At 40.7% G+C, this 16,598-nt stretch overlaps 1 long non-coding RNA gene across 3 annotated transcripts in view; it reads right to left on the reverse strand.

Moving 5' to 3' along the window:
• Positions 1 to 16,598, reverse strand: part of LOC138433573 (uncharacterized) — a 315,433-nt gene that overhangs the window by 127,421 nt on the left and 171,414 nt on the right. For 2 of the 3 annotated variants that reach the window (XR_011254362.1, XR_011254361.1), the window contains exons 2-3: positions 16,338 to 16,476; positions 10,300 to 10,453 (exon numbers count right to left, since the gene is read on the reverse strand). This is a non-coding gene — a long non-coding RNA (uncharacterized lncRNA). Of the gene's footprint in view, positions 1 to 4,455; positions 4,677 to 10,299; positions 10,454 to 16,337; positions 16,477 to 16,598 lie in introns of all 3 variants that reach the window. The other variant, XR_011254360.1, reaches the window with a different exon arrangement.

Genomic DNA, 16,598 nt, shown 5'->3' on the forward strand with positions numbered 1-16,598 from the left:
GCCTCATTCCTGATTTTCACCCTGAACTCCTTTTTCAGGGGCGTTAAAAGTCAGCAGTTGCAGCGGCCATGGTTTAATCTTTGTAGATGCAGATGGCGAGTGTCAGTCTTCAGTTGGCAGAGCCCCTTTTTGCTCATAAACTTGATCATGATTATGAGGGGGGCAGTTCATGACCATTTTATCCCATGGTGCTGAGAGTGTCCATTCTCAGGTAAACAGGCCACTCAATGTGCTGTTACTGGACTAGGCCATAAAACAGTATCTAAAATTTTCTGGACCACCTGTCTTACTAGCTTTTTGGTCCAGGAAAATATTTCCTCTTGTTGCTTCTTGCCATATCTAGAGTTACACTGTTACCATCATTGATCTCATACGGGACTATATATTATTCTATTAGAGGCCTCACACACATACAGTGTAAGAAACAGCAATTTTGTAAAACAGGTGAAATACAAATAACATAGCCAGCAGTATTAGTAAAGTCACAAGTAAGACTTATGTTAAGAACTTCCATTAGACGTAGCCCAGTATATCTTCAGGTTATCTGACTTAGTCTGCCCTGTAGAGTCTTTATCTTCCAGGGAAATTATATATTGGCACCATCAATAAGGAACATAGCCCAGTTTTCTAGTGTCACTAGACTGATTATCTTTAGTATGATTTAATTTTTTAAGTAAATTTTCTCAGGGCCAACCAGTTAGTCTGGTAATAGAGAAATCTACCAAGGTAACCCAGAACTAGACACAGGTTATTGGCCACAAACCCAACAATTGGATTGATTTTGAAACTAGCATAGGATCAGGCCTATGACAGAAAAGCATTTGACTTATATGCAAAGGTCTAAGAAGTCAAGAAAACATCGAATCAGGTCCAGCATCTTGGGGAAGCTGTCTCCCTCTGATGTCGTCGTCTTCTCATCCTGGTGTAGTGTAGTTTCTCCTGATTAAAAAAAAAAAGTCCTTCCATCCATGTTGGAGACGACAGTCCCTTAAATTATGTCTTTTTCCAGTCCTGGTTGCAGGTCATGAGGCATCTGATCTTCATCCAAAGATAGATTACTGAGATAAGCTTCAGAAACAAACTTAGGGTGTTCTTCAAGAATTCAATTAAATTTTACATTAACATTACATAACAGCAAAGAACTATCTAAGAGATGAGTCATACTAGATGCAGACCTCCATTAACAAACTGGTATTTAACATTTCGAAATATCTTTTTTTTCCTTAGTTACCCTTATTTTTATTAAATATAATCAAATTAAGGCTAGTTTGCTTGCAAAATAGGTCTGTTCTCACTGATTTTGGTCTGATTTCTATAACCATAATTGATTATAGGCTTTTTATTTTGCTGAAACATTTCAGTAAGTAAGAACTTTTACTTTTTGGAGGAGTCAGAAAATATAATTGTTTTGTTTATAACATTTAATTTTACCAAAGTATAGTCATAATTAGTTTGAGAGGAAGATTTCCGCTACTCCCTGAAAACATAAGATTCAACCCCATAATTTTTCAGATAGAAACCATAAAAGTTATAAGCATATTCACTGGTTCATTTAGTCCTTTTGCTAACTTTTGTGAAGTCATCAGGTTTTCCATTAAAATACCAGGACATATCAGAATGTTAAAAACTCCATATAATTTTTAGGATATCTGTATTAGTAATTTTACCCTACATTATAATATGAGCAGATTTATTACTCATTTGATAATCTTTTTTTAATGTAATTTAACCAACCAAATAAACACAGTTTAATATCTCTCTTTGGGATGCTTCAGGGGCCCTCTGAAGCATCCCAAAGTTAGCTAGAAGCCAAAAGTGCTTCATAGAATGATTTAGGAAGTTTTGTCAACAAATATCAGAAAGGTTTCGAGCACTCAGCCAGATGGGACTATAGGTCACTGTGAAACAATAGCTATTCACTCAGCCAAAGTAACAATATGGGATTTCAGAAGCAAATACAGAACAGACCGTTTAAGAAGCAAATGAACTTAAATCTATTGTCAAATGCAGTTCAACATCTAAAGAAAGTGTGTCCTTTTAACAGAGAGAAAAGCCAAATTCAAGTTTTTGCGCCAGCTTATTTTTAGTCATTAACAGTCCCAAATTTCTTTAGCTTCTTTGTAAGAGGAAACTAATGTTCAGTAATAAATGTTTCAAAATTTTACTCAATTTGGAAATGAGCTAGCTAGTCAGTGAACTTCCATCACTTAGTTTAGCACAACCCAATTCAAGTTACCCCAATTTGGACAGACTATTTCAGACAGACATTCCTAAAGCATAATTATTCTTAATAGAGTTTATCTAAATGCTCATATCTCATTTACATTTTTTAGAAGGTTTTTTTACTTGAGGTAATTTTCTTGTTGACAAACTTGTAACAGATATAATATTTAACTCATATTAAACCTAGGTACAATGAAAATATTTTACTTAACGTTAAGTACTCTAAGACATGTTTATATTAAATAGGTCAACAAACAAACATTAATATCAGGTATTCAACACTGAATATTTCCCAGTTCACATAAACCTGGAATTTATTGTTTAATTTAGAACTACTTGGTTTGTAAGCACTTACCTTTTTTAAGCCAAATAAATAGAGATCATATACAAAAATATTACCAAGACATATTTAGACAGACACAGTGTAAGACCTAGCTCTAAGACTTTTTTTTTTTTTCTCAGTGTCAGGAGTTAGAGATGGTCTAGATAAGTGTTCCTGAGAGCCCTGGTCTCAAGGCACAGGGAAAGAAAATCAAGTTTTAACAAAATGGCGGCAGGTCTAAACCACGGGGTTGCCAGACAAAGCAAAATTTCCTTTTCCAGGGGATCTTCTCGACCAGGGATGAACCCAGGTCTCCCAATTGCAGGCAGACGCTTTAACCTCGGCTCCACCAGAGAAGCCATTAAATACAAAAATACAGTCTCTCAGAAAACCTCCTATAGAGACACAGAACTTCAGATCCAAGTACTAACATCAAAGATTTCAAGGAAGGAAAGGAAGCCAGGTTGAAAAAGAAGGGAGAGGAGGCGGGGGCGGGGGGGGGGGCGGGGCGGGAAGGGGTGGCCTTACAGACGTCTCCTGCCACCTACAGATACCCAGGCGTTCCGGGACTTTTCCCTGGGCCTCCAGAGAAGGGAGGATTGGAACTCGGCCCTACCAGAAATCAGAACCAGAATTCGAGTTCTCTGCCAAGAGGAGGTGATCAGTCTCCAATCCTCAGCTCAGGCTGAGGGCCCTTCGACCAGATTCCTGCGTCCAGGACCGGGGGACTAGAAAAACAGGGAAGGATAGGAAGGGTTAAGGAGAGGAGACAGAGAGGGAAGGGGAGAGAGATCAATAAAGTCTCTTGTTCCTTACCAGTCGGGGCACTCTGGCCAGTTGTCCACGTCAGGAGGAGACCAGGGACAAAAGGGTCCCAGTTGGGCCACTGGGTCTGGTCCATTGGCAGGTAAGCTGGCCCCTGAGTACCCCAAGTGGTCAGGATGTCAGTCTCAGTGAAGAAGAGTCCCTGCCAGAGTCACCATTTGTTGCAGGAAGAGGGACCCCTTCCAGGGCCCAAAACTGGGCTCTTGTCTAACACTCGGAAATGAATTGTCCGAGGAGACACATGTGCTGACAAAGGGAACTTGGTCAGGGTGTCCGATCCGTGGTCAGAAGATGATATTTCGGACTCGGTGTAAAGTTCCTAAGTCAGAGGTGCCTTCTGAGGGCCAGCCTACATGGAAGGTCGGCCATTCTGTGCTGCAAAAAGTGATTAATTTATTCCTTTTAATTTCTACACTGAGGTCATGAGCGCGCATCTTGACCTCCTTAAAATTATCAGCAACCAAGGATAGAGGTGTGGGGCTAGAATGGTGTTGCCCCATCATTCCTGGATCAGTCAGATGTTGGTAAGTTAACACAGACAATACGAACAGCCACACAAACAGAAAGAGAGACAGGAGAAATACACCTCCGGGAGTCCGGAGGTAAAACCGAACGACGACGGCCTCCAGCCGTTCAGCGGGAGCGACCTGCTATCGTCTACAGAGAACAGGGGCACTCTGTCCCCCCACGCCGGGGTCGGGGAAGTCTCCCAACGACCCCCACCGGTGACTCTCCGGCGCGTCTGCCTGAGTCATATACCCGTCTCAGATACCAGGTCCTACCAGGAGTGAAAAGAAAGACAGAAAAAAGCTTACCGGCTGCAGATGACTCTCCGGATTGGTCTTCCCGTGGAGCCGGTGGGAGATCCCGGACGAGCCCCCAAATGTTATGCCCAAGTCGCGAAATCTCCCAATGACCACCAGGGAGCCGATATCCGATGCAAAAGCAAGAGAGTTTTTATTACCAAGCTTGAGCCGGGGCTCCCACCAATACCGACGCAGCAGCTATAGGGGTTACGTTGCTTATATAGGGTATTATCGCGTGAAAATTTCAAAAAACGGGAGTCTCCGGGTCTGATTGGTCACCTTCTGGTGAAGGGTTAGGTGTTGAGTTCTGATTGGTTCTCCTTTCCCGGGCTTGACTCGAATTTCCCCGGGCTGGCCAAGGGTTCTGATTGGTTCGCAGGTGATGGGGTGAGGTCAGGGGATTTCCAAAGGCTCTTTTCCCAGAACCTTACAAAATGGAGTAGCTTTGATTCTTCAATCCAAAGATGGACTTGCCTGCCTTGTGAAACAGTGGCTCAAAACTGAAAGCATTCAAAGAGAAACAAATGAAGTTCAGTAAATTTTTGTGATTACTAGTTACCTTAAGGTTCTAATTCAGTAACACGCTCAAAAATTCAGATTACTTCTATCAGTTAAAAGTAGTAAGATAGTCACTTTTATGTGTCAACTTGATCAAACACTGGCCTAGGTGTTACTGAGAAGATATTTTGCAGATGTGGTTAACATTCATAATAAGCAATATTTAAATAAGCAGATTACTCTCCATCCTGTGGGTGGGTCCACTTAATCAGTGGAGGGCCTTAAGAGCAAAGACTGAAACTTCCTATAAAAGAGAAATTCTACTTAAGACTGTAACATAAAAACGGTGCCTGAGTTTACAGCCTGCTGGTCTGCCTCGTGGATTTGTGAGCCCCATAATCATACAAGCCAGTTCCTTAGAATCAGTCAATTGATCAATCTCTTTTCTCTCTCTTCTATCTTCTCTTCTCTTCTCTCTCTCTCTCTCTCTCTCTCTCTCTCTCTCTCTCTCTCTCTGTACTTCTGTTTCTCTGGAGAACTCAGACTAAATACAGTCAGATATCAAACATCATTTATATTTTATCACAATCCTAGATTAGAGTCAGCCTCTAAAACTTCTACCCTGACTGCTTCCCAGTACCTGCCCTGGGCAAATCAAAGTGTTCGGTTTCCCAGATTTCTTATTCGGTTCCTGTGAGGACTCTTCTGGATAGTCAGCTGAGAACTACAGCTCATAATTGCATTACAGTGATAGCCAGGAGGTGACATTTCTACTATTCCCTTTTTAAGGGGGGCAGATTTTATGAGTCACCTTGGGTGGTATAGTCATTTCACAGCTGTGTAATGTTTGTGAGGAACTGACAGTCCCTCATGAGCCACAGGGACCCAACTTGGCAGGGCCCCAGCACCTATTTATGGCCTGAAATACAGGGGAGGAAGTCACCGGAGATGGTTCTCTCTTCTGGAATTGAGTCAGACAGATGATAACACTCCAGGTCAGAGTTAACACCAAGTCTGATTTACTGCATCTCATCTTGACTTCCTGGGAGCCTAACCGAACTACTACAAATCCTGAGCTGATATCTAAGACTTATCTATTTAGAAAAAGAAAGAAGAGAACCAGAGATCAATTTTTTAAAAAAGAGGATTTTAAAATAGGAGGAATCAGTAAGGAAAAGACTAAGTGTAGGGAACAACCACCCTGCAAGGTTAGGCGCCAGGTTCAAATATTCATCAGAAGACTTGCCACACTGTAGCACTGGCCATAACTACTCCTTGCGGACAGATTCTCTTGCCCATCCATCCTGTATTTCCCGCGCCTAGTTCAATGCCTGGTACATAGCAGGAACTTAAAACAGACTCACTGAGTGAATGAGCTAGTAAAGACATAAAGCACTTCACATCCAGAGAGCTAGAGAATCCAGCCAGGATTATTTCCCATTCCATGAATGCTCTTAGAAGCCTGGCATGATCCTGCACCTGATACTATGTCTTTCTAAGCTTGCCCTAGTACATACATGCAGTTTTTGAGTTCTTACATTCTCTAGGGCTGGAGTCCTTTTAATTGGTGCATTGTGTTATTTATCTGGGGCTGGCATAACAAAGGACCACAGACCAGATAACTTCACCAACAGAGATGTATTTGCTCACAGTTTTAGAGGCTAAGTCTGAGATCAAGGTATTGATAGGGCTGATTTCTTCTGAGGCCTCTCCCTTAGGCTTACAAGAGAAATGGCTGTCTTCTCTCTTTGTCTTCACGTGGTTTTTCCTCTCTGCCTGTGTGCATCCTAATCGTCTCTTCTTATAAGAATACCAGTCTTAATGATTTAGGGCCGAACCCAATGACCAAATTTAATTACTTTAAAGGCCCTATCTCCAAATATAGTCACATTCTGAGGCACTAGGGGTTAGGCATATGAATTTGAGTGGTGAAGGGACATGCAAATACAGGCTTAGCTCAGAGATCTTGCGGGTTTGGTTCCAGACCACAGCTATAAAGCGTATATCCCAACAAAGTGAGTCACATGATATTTTTTGGTTTCCCAGTGCATATAAAAGTTATGTTGATACTATACTATATTCAGGGTGCAATAATAGCATTATGTCTAAAAATGTAAAGTACACACCTTAATTTAAAAACACTTTATTGCTAAAAAATGCTAACCATCATATGAGCCTTCAGGGAGCCCTAATCTTTTTGCTAGTGGGGGGTCTTGCTTCCATGCTGATGGTTGCTCACTGATCAGAGTGGTGGTTGCAAAAATTTGCTGTGATGGTGCCAATTTCTCAAAGTAGGACAGCAATGAGGTTTGCCTCATTGATTGACTTGTCTTTTTATGAATGGTTTCTCTGTGGCATGGAAGACTGATAGCATTTTACACACAGTAGAACTTCTTTCACAATTGGAGACAATCTTCTCAAGACTTGCCACTGCTTAATCAACTATGGTTATGCACTATTCTAAAATCCTTTGTTATCATTACAACATCTTCATAGCATCTTCACCAGGAGTAGATTCCGTTTCAAGCAACTACTTTTTCATTCATCCTTAAGAAGCAGCTCTTCATCCATTAAAGTTTTACTACGCTTGCGTGCACTGCTTCAGTCCTGTCTGACTCCTTTGCAACCCAATGGACTGTAGCCCTCCAGGCTCCCCCATCCATGAGATTTCCCAGGCAAGAATACTGGAGTAGGGTACTGTTTCTTTCATTGGATCTTTCAGACCCAGGGATCGAACCTGCACCTCTTACATCTCCTGCACTGGCAAATGGGTTCTTTACCACTAGCGCCATCTGGGAAGCCCCAAAGTTTTACTGTGAGTTTGCAGCACTATGAGATTGCAGCAATTCAGCCACATCTTCAGGCTCCACTTTGAGTTCTCTTGTTGTTTTCTGCACTATCTGCAGCTACTTCCTCCATTAAAGTCTAGAACTTCTCCAAGTCATCCATGAAGGTTCAAATCAAGTCTCAAACTCCTGTTAATTCTGATATTTTGACTTCTTCCCATGAATCATAAGAAGAAGGCAATGGCACCCCACTCCAGTACTCTTGCCTGGAAAATCCCATGGACAGAGGAGCCTGGTGGGCTGCCATCTATGGGGTCACACAAAGTTGGACACAACTGAAGCGACTTAGCAGCAGCAGCAGCATGAATCATAAATGTGTATAATGGCATCTAGAATGGTGAATCTTTTCCAGAAGATTTTCAATTGACTTTGTCCAGGTCCACCAAAGGGATAAGTATTTATGGCAGTCATAGCCTCATGAAATACTGTATTTCTTAAATAAGAAGACTTGAAAATCTAAATGACTCCTTGTTTATTGGGCAGAAGGAATGTCTCAACAAGCATGAAGACAACACTAATCTCATTGTATATCTCCACTGGATCTCTTGGGTGAGCAGCTGTGCTATAACGAGCAGTAATATTTTGAAAGGAATAATTTGTTGTAAGTAGTAGGTCTCAAAAGTAGGCTTAAACCATGTTGTAAACAGATGTGCTACCAGGTTTTGTTGTTCCATTTACAGGGCAAAGGCACAGTAGATTCAGCATAATTTTTAAGGGTGATAGGATTTTTTGAATGATAAATGAGCACTGGCTTCAACTTCAAGGCACCAGCTGCATTAGCCCCTAACAAGAGGGTCAGTCTGTCCTTGAAACTTTGAAGCCAGGAATTGACTCTCCTCTCTAGCTATGAAAGTCCTAGGTGGCATCTCCTTCCAATGTAAGGCTGTTTCATCTAGAAAATCTGTTGTTTATTGTAGCTACCTTTGTGAATTATCTTAGTTAGATCTTCTCGATAACTTCTGCAGCTTCTACATCAGTACTTGCTGCTTTGCCTGGCACTTTAATGTTATGGAGATGACTCCTTTCCTTAAACTTTATGAACCGACTTCTGCCAGCTTCAAACTTTTCTTCCACCGCTTCCTCACCTGAATCAGCCTTCATAGAAGAGAGTTGGGTCCTTGCTGCAAATTAGGTTCTGGCTTAAGGGAATGTTGTGGCTGGTTTGATCTATCCAGATCACTGAAATTGCCTCCATTCCAGCAATATGGCCATTTCACCTTTTTAAGCATTTCTGTCTTCACTGGAATAGCACTTTCAATTTCTCCCAACAACTTTTCCTCTCCATTCACAACTTGGCTAACTGCTTGGCATAAGAGGTCTAGCCTCTAACCTGTCTCAGCTTTCCACATGCTTTTCTCACTAAGTTTAATCATCTTTAGCATTTGATTTAAAGTGGGAGATGTGAAGCTATTCCTTAACACTTATAGGCCATTGTAAGGTTATTAATTGACCTAGTTTCAATACTGTGGAGTCTCAGGGACTAGGGAGGTCCAAGGAGAGAGAGAGATGGGGGAACACTGGTCAGTGGTATAGTCAGAACACTCACAACGTTTATGAATTTCATTCCCTGTCTTGTACGAACATGGTTCATGGTACAACATTGTGACACGAAAAATCACTGAACATAACAAACATAATGCTAATGAAACAGTTTGAAATATTGCAAGAATTACCAAAAAGTGACACAGAGACGTGAAGTGAACAAATGTTTAAAAAAATGTTTCTGACAAACTTAATCATCACAGGGTTGCCATGAAATCTTCAACTTGTAAAAATATCTACAAAGTGCAAAAGCAAGGTATACCTGTATATATGTGTACACACATACACAAACACACGATATATACGTTATATATATATGTAAACATTTTCATAGCTTTAGGGTCAGGAAGAGAGGCTCTTTCCATCCATTCTACCTCAGTATCTTCTCTCTCACTGCATCAAGCCCTCATTAAGCATGAAGGGAGATGAACTGCAAGGTATATTGTCTGTGTCTTTCCTCTAATTGCTCATTAAATCACTTTCAGATTAATCAATTTCTTTTTCATTGATCTCAATTTTTCATGTCTCCTTTAATAATTCTTGAAATCTGACAGAAATAGGAACTTCATATGAGTCTCGTAGTGACCCACAGTGAAGTCACTAGATCCTTCCTGAGGACTGGCCTTTCGTCTGTGTATCACAGCATATAACACATTACCTGGCTAATAATAGGTGTTCTAAAAATATATGGTTAAAATGATGTATGTAGGAAAAAAGATTTCTTGCTAGGTTCCTGTTTTCAAGTTCCAGAGTCACATTTGCCCCCTAAGAGATATTCCCACATGCTGACTCATGCTGAATCCATTGTACCTTACTTTTTTAAAAACATACTTATGTAAAGTCATTTATTTCCTGGAGTTTCAGCAGGCTTGTGTTTGCAGCTGTTTAAAGTAAAACAGGGGCTAGAAGACTTTAGGATTTATTTACAAAAAAACAAAAACCAAATGGCATCAACTTATGAGATAGTATGATCCATTCAGAGATGAACCCCACTGATTCACAGACTGGCAACCAGCCATGGAGCACACGACTCCCAACTGCTGGGGCAGTTTGGTCAATAGGCACACACCTGTCAGGTCAGTCTGGCTCCTGACCTTGCCTTTGCCCTGGTTTAAAAGGCAGCATCAAGAAGCAACCATGGGCACTTGGTTATTTCTAGAGTCCTCCTTGTCTAACACATATCAATCTCTAGACATTCATATGACAGGGAAGAAATCCATCAATCAGTAGACCTTACCGTTGAAAATCTTGGAAACATCACTTCTAACCTTCTGTATCTTGGGCCTGTAGCTGGTTATTTGACTCTGATCCTTGAATGAATGATTCTGATCTGGTTAACTTCCTTCTTCTGTCTTCAAGTCTGCATATACTCTAGTTCCTGTTACGGCTATCTATTGGGAAAAGGATGAGTTTATCTGTTGTGGTAAGGATGAGGAAATGAATAATAACTTCTACAACATAGTGACCAGTCATCAAGTTTATGACCTGTCAATTCAAAACAGAATACCAAGAAAACAGAAAATAAAATCCACATCCTCTATGTTGAGGTTGAGGAGTCCTGATTGATAGATATATGGATGGGCCACAATTTAGCTTCTTGAGAAATTTCATTATCAGTTGTAAAATCAGTTATAACCTAATGATTCTAGGCTGCCGCTGAAAACCAGTAGCCAAGTCTTGAAAGGCCACCTTCCAGCACTCACTGACACCGCCCTGTAACTTCCAGGACATCACTAGATGGGGTTTGACACTGAATTCCATATCATGAGGACCAAAATTCAAAACTCAGCTCTGTAATCAATACATGTATATGTATGGCTGAGTCCTTTGCAGTTCACCTAATAGGTCAGCTAGTATTAATTAATCATTAATAATTAATTATTAATCAGCTATACCCCAATACAATATAAAAAGTTCAAAAGAAAGAAAACACTCAGCTCTGCAGTATCTACATTCTCTAAACAAGTTACTACGCCTGCCTTTCCAGTTTATTTACAAAATCAGAATACAGGCACCTAACCCCTAAAAGAAGTGCCGTGAGGATTCAATAAGATAAGGAATCATCCTGTCAATTAGCCAACAAATATTTACTGAAGGCACTGTAGTGGCTAGACACTGCTCTAGGAACTAGGGGTCAGCTGTGAACCAGCCCTAGTGTGGCATATCTTTTAGTGGAGAGAACTGGACGAAAAAAATCACAGAGCAAATAAATGAGTAGGGCAAGGAGAGACAAGGAGTAATACAGTATAGAATAAAAGGTTCTCATTTGAAAGAGGACATATGCCCAGCCCTCAGAATGAAGCGAGAGACAGAGACACGCACACACTCGGGGAAAGAACAGGCCTCCCTCCAACCCCTCTCCCCAAGGATACAGCAAGAGCAGAGGGCCTGAGGCAGGACTGTGCTTGACATATTGAAGGGGGCATCTGAAGGCTAGCATAGGTGAAACGGGCGAGCAAGGACAAGATGGTAGAAGATGAGGTCAAGAAGGTTGCCTTGTACCAGGTAGAGCCTTGTACCCAGTGAATCAACATTTGGATTGTATTCTCTCATAGGAAGCAGCTGGATGATCTGAGCAGAAGAATGATATGAGTCTACCTGTGTTCTAAAGGACCACTGTGGCTGCTGTGTTAAAAAAGCCCAATAGACAAGGCTGGAAGAAGGGAGACTGGTTAGGAGACCATGGAAGTGTCTAGGTGAATAAGAGTCAAGGCTCGGGCTAGACTGACAGCAGTGCAAGCAAGAGAAGTAATATCGGGGTGTATTTTTTGGTGGACCTACTAGGCTTTGCTAACAGATTGGATGTGGATAGCAGATAAAGCGCTAGGTTGCTGTTGTCGTTTATTCGCTCAGTCACGTCCAGCTCTTTGTGACCTCATGGACTATAGCCTGCCAGGCTCCTCTGTCCATGGGATCTTCCAGGCAAGAAACCTGGAGTGGGTTGCTATTTCTTTCTCCAGATTAGATGTGGACAGCAGATAAAGCACCCGGTATATAGTGTTATTCAGAACCTTTTGATCTGGGGGGCTACAGTGGAGGCATCCTCAAAACACAGATCTAGAAGGGTAAGACTACATCCAAGCATCAGCTCTACAATCAGGACATAAAGGCTCAAAACTGAGATCTGCAGTGTCACTTTAACAAGACAGCCCAGTACTACTGCCAGCAAGATAAGACCAGACCTCAAAGGTTTTAATATAGCTAAAGAAGGGATATATCAGCCAAATGGGGGTTTTATACATGAAAACATACATAAAAAGGGAATTACAGAGGCAGAAGCTGACTGTACCTTTCCAAACACCATCCAGAGTATGGGAAGCCTTGCCAAGTGATGTCAGTTATTATGGTCCCATTGGCAAGGCCACCTCTATTGCAGGGATTGATACAGGGAACTGCAGCCAACGGACTTCGAGTATCCTCAGCTTTTGGCAAGATACGTCTCATTGCGGAGATGGATGCTGATTGCTTGGTAAGTACGGCAGGCAGTAAAAAGGGAAACCTGGCTATCACAGTCACAATAGAGTCCAGAAAATGACCATTAACAGGATAGAAGGCTCTAAGACAAAGGCAGACAAGTCAGAAAATCACTGTTCCTTGGCCCAGGTGAAGAATTGTGGTCAAACATAAAGTTCTCTCTTGTATGGAACCCCCAATCTCTATTACCACCTTTAAATTAAAGGGCAGTAATATTTGCCATGCGTAGACATGCTTGGATAAAAAAGCACCATGATAAATTTTTTCAACCTTGGTGCTAAGTAGTGAAGAACTTGATGGATTATTTTCAACAGCTAAAATATCAGCACTAAATTTTGTTAGCTCTTGCATAATTCAGTTTAAAAGAAAATTGTTCTTTGGAAATGGTATCCTACTGATTGACCCTAAAAAGTACTTATTGTTTATTGCTGCATGAGATTTATCAGGTTTTGGAAACCCTACCATTCCATGGAAATGGATATTTCACAGGATTGATTACAACCCACAGACCCACCAATATTTTAAGTATGTTGACAAAAAAACAACTCTAAAATAGATTACAGTCTGTTCAGTGCCCTCTTAAATAGAGGACATTGAAAATATTTCATCCTTTTCTTAATGAACCAGATTCATTACTATGAACATGAGCAATCATGAAGGCCTCAGAAACCACTGACCTCCAAAGAGTAACATGTTCTTAAACTAAATGGTCCCTCTGAAAAATGAACTATTACAATAGTTTTTCTTTGGCCCCTCTCTATCAAAGAATTACTTTGTGTTTTGGCTACTGCCAGTATGTCTGACTTTTCCAGAAAGCTATGCACTGAATTTTATCCCCCTAAAATTGTTATGCTGAAATCCTAACACTCAGTGTGATGGCATCTGAACATGGGGCCTTTGGAAGGATAATAGGTTTAGATGAGGTCATAAGGATGGGCCCTTCATAATGGGATTAGTGTCCTTATAAGAAAATACTTCACTCAGTCGTGTCCAACTCTCTGCAACCCCATGGACTATAACCTGCTAGGCTCCTGGGGAATTCTTCAGGCAAGAATTCTCCAGACAAGAATACAAGAGTGGGTAGCTATTTCCTTCTCCAGGGGATCCTCCCGACCCAGGGATCGAACCTGGGTCCCTTGCATTGCAGGTGGATTCTTTCCTGTCTGATCCACCAGAGAAGCCCCATAAGAAAACACACCAGAGACTTTACTTTCTCTCTCTCCTCGCATGCACGCTCTGAGAAAAGGCCAATGAAAAGCTAACTCTCTGCAAGCCAGTAAGAGGGCTAGGAACCAAACTGGACTGTACCTTGACCTTTTTCTTCCAAGCTTCCAGAATTGAGAGGAATAAATGTCTTGCTTAGGTCACCCCATCTATTGTATTTTGTTATGGCAGCTCAAACTGACTAAAACACAATACAACCACATTTCCACTTCTGAGTCACTACTTCTAATCTGGACTTCCTTGGTGTTGCAGTGGCAAAGAACCCACCTGCCAGTGCAGGAGATGCAGGTTCCACCTTTGGGTCGGGAAGATCCCCTGAAGAAGGAAATGGAAACCCACTCCAGTATTCTTGCTTGGGAAATCCCATGTGCAGAGGAGCCTGGCAGCCTACAGTCCCTAGGATCACAAAAGAGTCAAACGTGACAAAGCAACAAAACAATAACAACAACACTTCTGATCTACTATGAACCACTTGACCAAAGTTTGCTTAAAGCAAAAGTTTGAATGTTATCTATGGAGGCTATTTCATTTGTTTTGACTGCTCAACTGTCTTCATCATCTACTCTCAAATTCCAAGTTAAATTTTGGCATTCCAAAGTTCAGTGTTTACATTTCTTTTCTAGGCTAATAGCTGAAAACTGGTTAATAAAGTTAAAAATCTGTACTGATAGTAATTTATTATTTTTTTAAGGAAGGGGGAAAATGTTTAATTGTCTCAAATCTGAGTTAAGGAAAAGACTCTCAAAGCCCCTCTAAGTTCAGAGAAATGTTCTCTTTGAGAAATCATGATGATATTCTTTCTGACTTTTAGCATTTTTGGTGTGAATGGATGAAAGATTTGGCAAGGGTGGGAGTGAGATGGAGAAGCAAATAGAAACTGTATATGTAGAATTTATATTGTCTTTAGGGATATAGTTAAGGTGATATTTTTAGACATTTGGGAGTTTGGGAGAATTGAGGGTAAGGGAGGACTATTGCCAATGAAACTTCTGGAATAATAAAAGTAATTAGTACGCAGTTCACATCAAACATATTATTACTGTGGTTGGGTGACAAGGTAAGCATAAACTGCAAAAGACTATTATTCTGAGAGTAAATAATGTAATTTCTGACCAATTTTAGCATTTGTTCTAGGTAGGGAAAGCTACTAGTTTGCAGTAGGAGTTGGGACTCCCTTGAGTTGGTTTTTTCTGTTTTTTAATAATTTAATAATGAGTGGTGAAGATGCTTAACAGAATGGGGACAAGGAATACTTGATGAGGAACCTTCTTAGGAGATAAGATTTTAAGATTATCAGTTGCTAACAAGGCCCTGAAGAAGAAAAAAAAGTACTTTGCAAGTAATGACTTGTTATTTCATGTACATTTTATGCCATGTATATATTATGATGACTCCTGGATATAAAAGAGGAAAGGAAATAGAGCTTAGTTATAAAGTAAATAAAGAAGAACATTGACTTATTTCAACTTCCACCTTGGATGCAGAGCCAGGTGCATCAAGTGGGTACTATGTACAATGAATGTAAATATTTTCTAAGCCAGAGGCTAGGACTTTAGGAGTGGCAACTGAAAAATTAAAAATGAAAAAGCAAGAAAGAAAATTATGTGATTCTCCCTTGCCTGTGTTATAAGCACAGGGCCCTGTGTGGAAGTGCCATTAAGTGCCTACTATCCTCCAGCAAATTTTCTAACTTGGCCAAGCACAGTAGCTTGGACGCAATGGGGCAGCTTAAATGTCTGTGCAAGAAACAGCTACATTTGTAAGTTTCCTAAGCAGTGTCATCTAAATTATTATAGCAGTCTCCTGTGAGATTTCATTACTCTTAATAATTTGTAGATAAGGAAGGCAGAACTCAAGAAGTTAAATGCTTTCCCAAGATCAAATCGTCAAGCAGGATCAAAGATGGGTCCCCAATTTAGATCTGACTCCAAATTCAAAGCTCTTTTCCCTGACTACACAGCAACCATATAAACCAAACAAGAGGCATGTGCATCCCCCAGCACTGGGCTTGACCACAGCCTGGCAACACAATAAAAATTAGCTCCAGAGTAACAATCCACATCCAAAGAACTGGTTTCACACTACACCGTTTAGCTCCCAGCTTATTTCCAATGCCTCAATCCACCCAAAATTACAATGACATTCTGGTTTAGAAAGAGCATTTCATCACGCACCTATCATGAACCCTTATTCACTGGAAAACTACGTAGCATTTACTCAAAAGTTCTTCGACTGTCATTCATCCCTCAGTTTTCAATCAGAATGACAGAGCTTGTTTGCAGTGAATGACACGGTAATTTTCAGTGAAGCTCAAGTTTACGAACTTGAAGTTACAGCAAATGTGTAAAGTGAGATTGAAAACACCATCGCATCAGCTTTTCAGAGTTTAAAGATTCTTCAAAGCATAACGAAGAATCACCAAGCTACTCATATGTGTCATTAGTTTAAATGGAAAATAATTTCAAATGCTACTTTTCCATGGATATTTTGAACAAGAATTTTGTTTCCCAGAGATTTCTTATTTCAGCTCCACCTGGAGAATTTTTCTATCCTATCCTACCACACAATCTGACTTACCTCCATGAAAGATTCCAGGGGTCTCACTCTTCCTTGAGTCACTTTGGCCTTGTGTAAATCATCAAGGTTGGCTCTTAATCCATGTTCATCTGTCATTTCTTCACATGTACGTCATTGTTCCCTCTCCTTTGTTCCTTCCCTGAGGATAAGGACTGCGTATTACATATTTCATACTGTAACAAAACCCTACAGACAGATAAAGTAACAGCACTAGGTCTTAAAAGTAGCAGGTATTACTATATGGAATTTAGAGGTAAATTT

This window comes from Ovis canadensis, chromosome 2 (genome assembly GCF_042477335.2).
Source record: "Ovis canadensis isolate MfBH-ARS-UI-01 breed Bighorn chromosome 2, ARS-UI_OviCan_v2, whole genome shotgun sequence".
NCBI lineage: Eukaryota > Metazoa > Chordata > Mammalia > Artiodactyla > Bovidae > Ovis > Ovis canadensis.